The sequence below is a fragment of the Peromyscus maniculatus genome, chromosome 17 (genome assembly GCF_049852395.1).
Source record: "Peromyscus maniculatus bairdii isolate BWxNUB_F1_BW_parent chromosome 17, HU_Pman_BW_mat_3.1, whole genome shotgun sequence".
Classification (NCBI taxonomy): Eukaryota; Metazoa; Chordata; class Mammalia; order Rodentia; family Cricetidae; genus Peromyscus; species Peromyscus maniculatus.
The window spans coordinates 28396736-28401171 of NC_134868.1; positions in this window are offsets into that span (position 1 = coordinate 28396736).

Consider the following 4436-nt stretch of genomic DNA (forward strand, 5'->3'; position numbering starts at 1 on the left):
TTGAGACCTGGGCAGAACAGCAGAGGGGACTCTATTGACAGGAGTGCAGGTGAACCCCCCAGAAAGTGAGTGCGTGAGATCTGGTCCTGCCCCTCATCTGCCATATGGTGCTATGAGCAGGGGAGAGATTACCTCCCCCACTCACCATCTATGGTGGGTGGGAGAGCTGTCCCTGCCCCTCACTAGCTGAGTGAATTTCTTAAAACTTGGTGACTAGGTTTTCTCCAAATGCTGTTTGCAAGTTTCCCATTGGCCTAAGAACTTGACCTGCTAGAAGCCACCCTCTCAGCAGTGACAGGAGTCTATTAAACTACTGTCCCTCCTTGTGACATCTCTGCTAAATTACACAGTAATCATTAAAACCAGGGTAGCCACATCATTCATTGGAGATACAAATGGGAGAGAACTCTTTCATCTCTCAAATGAATCAAATGAAAGAAATACACTGTTTTCTCTAAAACCTTACCACTAATACTATAAATTACTCAATAACCCTAGAAAAGCAATTCAAACCTAAAAGTTTAATTATGAATTTCATAATTAAAAGAAGTCAAACATAAGTTAAAAGAAGCTTGATTTGTCCAGAAGTGTGGATAATGTTCTAGCTTCATTCTGTTGCTGTGATAAAACACTCAGACCAAAAGCAACTTGGGAAGAGAAAGGTTTATTTGGCTCATATCTCTGGGTCACAAGCCATCATTGAGGGAAGTTGGGGCATGAAGCAAGGCAGAGACCATGAAGGACTGCTGTTTGCTGGTTTGTTCTCTACCCCACTCACAGGCTCAAGTTCAGGTAGCTTTCCTACACAGCCCTTCCTCACCAACCTAGTGATGGTTCACTCACAGGGGCAGGGCTCTTCTGCATCAATCAACAATCAGGACAATCCTCCACAGACCTGGCTACAGACCAATCTGGTCTGTTCAGTCTCTCAATTGAGATGTCTTTCTCAGAATGTTCTAAGTTGTATTGCGCTAACAGCTGACGTTAACTAACCTTGGTTGTTTTAATTATTCAAAGAATAATGTTGTGTGCGTAGATGAACATACCCTATAGTGGTCCTTAATACTCGGGCTCTCTATCAACACCACAGATATGCCCCATAATGGGATTCAAAGCTGCAGTTCCTATAGGCTATCTTTGTAGTCATAAACAGCATGTTTGATAAATGTGTAAATGTATGTTTGCTTGTGCATGTACATGTGTATGTGTTCATGTGGAGTCAAGAGGATGATTTAGGAGTTGTCTTCATGTATATTTTGAGACAAGGTCACTCACTGTACCTAAAATTGACTTTTAGGTGGAGTTTCTCTCTATGTAGGCAGCCACTTCCCAAATAAACACTCAGAGGCTTAATATTAATTATAAATGCTCATCCAATAGCTCAGGCTTATTGCTAACTAGCTCTTACAACTTAAATTAACCCATTTCTATTAATCTATGTGTTACCTCAAAGCTTGTGGGTTTTACCTCTCCTGCACATCCTGCTTCCTCTCCATCTGGCTGGTGACTCCTCTGACTCCACCCTCTTCTTCCCATCATTCTCTCTGTCCCTAAAACTTTGCCTAGTTATCAGCCAATCAGTTTTTCATTAACAATGAGAGCAATGCATATTTACAGTGTACAAACATTGTTCCAAAGCATTGACTACTTCAGCTAGACCAGCTGACTAGCAAGTCCTGTGGATTTTCTTGTACCCAACTCCCCAGAGCTGGAATTACAAGTACAGCCACCCGGCCCATATTTTTTTCTTAAATGAAGATTTGGTGTGGGGATCAAGCTTAGGGCCCTATGTTTGTGTGATAGGCATTTTACCAACAGAACCATCTCTAGCATGTTTTAGATAGGGTCTAGGGAAGACTAGTTATCTCTATGTAGACTGCACCAGAAGTAGAATTCCCAAGGAACCCTCTGTTCTTTATGATAATCCCAGCTGCTGCTGTGAGGACCAGCTTTCAGCAGCTCATGAATTGAAGTGGAGCCACAGAATCAGCAAATTAATTACTCAATTTGACTTTTCTATTTGAAGGAGTAAAACTTAATTCTCTGGTGCCAGTGAAAAGGGAAACACACACACACACACACACACACACACACACACACACACACACACACCTCTTTAGGATCTTTACATCATCTCCTTTATTTCTTTTCTTACCTCTATCCAGATGTATCCCTTCTGTATATTCTTAATTTTTTTCTTACAGATTATATACCCCAGCAAAATCTTTCAAGCAGTAAAAATTACAATGTGGTGGCATTCTATTTTTTAAGTGAATGATTACAATGAATATAAGTTTAAAAATAACATATTTCCTATATCCCATACATAATTAAACATTTTACATATTATAGGAGGCAAATTATTTCCAAGAACCCAGATACATTCATGTCTAATCAACTTGTTATAGATTAACAGAGTATAAGCAATAAAAGTATTTTTTTCTCAGCCATTTCTTTTACTGGCAAGCTGCATTTTGTGGTTACAAAGGAAGGAACAATCACATTATCATTTATCTTAAATGGTAACCTTATTAAAAAAAATCTTAAAAGAATCACAAATCTAAACTTTTTACATATGAAAATCAATCAGGCAGCTCTACTTTCAATCCTCAAGGTACATACCCATTTATCAACAGTTTTTTATATCAGGAATCTGAGGGCAGAAATAGGTACAAGGAATTAATCATTGCTTTTGATCACCAACCTATCCTAGCAAGAAAGGCACGTCAGCTGATAATAACTGGGCTGTCTTCATTCTTGTTTCTTGACCTCGATGAGTGCCTCACTCAAGTATGTGCCTTTCTAAACTTGAAATTGTTCTCCAAGATTTTCTACCTCAAAACCATTAACAAAAATATCTTAACCTCACCATAAGTCATTATTTAAAGCTTTGTTTTAGCTGTGATGCACACTGAAACCCATGAATACATCTCCCAACATTAAGACTAAAAGAACTTGAGCTAGCCTAGCTTCTGGGACTCAGTTGTTTTCCTTAATCATTAACCTAAGCCACAGTCTATATGACTCCTTAAGAGAAACTCATAAGTCCTACCTGTGTGACACTTCCTTGGTCTTATTTGCTACCCTTTGTAACCCCTGCTTTATCAGGGGCAGGGGCAACACTATATCCCACCTTTACTTATGTTAATTTTCCGATTTAACTAACCTCTATTATAATTCTTTACTGTATTTATTAAGAACCCTTGATCATCAAAATTCTATTTAAACTAACACTATTATTGTATAAAATCATTGCTTCAGTTAAATAGTACAGCTGAAGAGGAAATCATCTTCATAATAATCCACAGGTAAAAATAACCAGAAGAATAGGATATTTTCATGAAATAACCACACTATGTTAGAGGCAGTGGGGGATCCCTCCACACCCATTCATACCATGCCAGATACCAGAGAAAAATTACAGTGGCAAACATGTAAAGGCACAGCAGTAGTAAGAGACATTCTGGAGCCAAAGCCCTTGGGGCCTTACCTATCCAAGATTCACCCATCGGTGCCTTGCATTTTGGTGGGCAGAACTCCTGAAGTCAATGCCACCTGCTGCTCCTCTGACATGGCCTCCAGCACCCAACATTCTTTTCTCTCATATTAGTCCCTAACAGGCTTTCTAAAATGATTCATATAGGTTTGTCTAACTTTCACCCTTAGTTTTAGACCTTTTTGATATCCTCCTAGTTCCTATTAAATTTATACACAGTCATAGTTAAACTTAAAATGGCCAAACACCCTAATAGTTGTGCCAGAAACCCCATCCAAGGACTGAGGAATCTGGATGCAGACATCCACAGCTAGGCCCCGGGTGGAGCTCCGGGAGTCTAATTAATGAGAAAGAGGAGGGTTTATATGAGCGAGAATTGTTGAAACCAAGGTTGGATAAAGCACAGGGACAAATAGCCAAACGAATGGAAACATATGAACTATGAACCAAAGGCTGAGGGGCCCCCAACTGGATCAGGCCCTCTGAATAGGTGAGACAGTTGATTGGCTTGATCTGTTTGGGAGGCATCTAGGCAGTGGTACCAGGTCCTGGGCTCGTTGCATGAGTTAGCTGTTTGAAACCTGGGAGTTATGCAGGGACGCTTGGCTCAATCTGGGAGGAGGGGACTGGACCTGCCTGGACTGAGTCTATCAGGTCGATCTCAGTCCTCAGGGGAGACCTTGATATGGAGGAGGTAGGAATGGGGGATGGGCTGGGGGGAAGGGGAGGGGGGCAGGAAGGGAGAGAACAAGGGAATCTGTGGTGGTTATGTAGAACATAATATTATTGTAAAATAAAATAAAATATCCTTAAAAAATGATTCAGGTAGGGCCAGTGAGATGGCTCAGTGGATGAAAACACTTGGCATGCAAGCTTGTCAACTTGAGTTTAATCCTTGGCACCCATGGTGGATAAAGAGAATTATGGTCCAAAAGTTGTC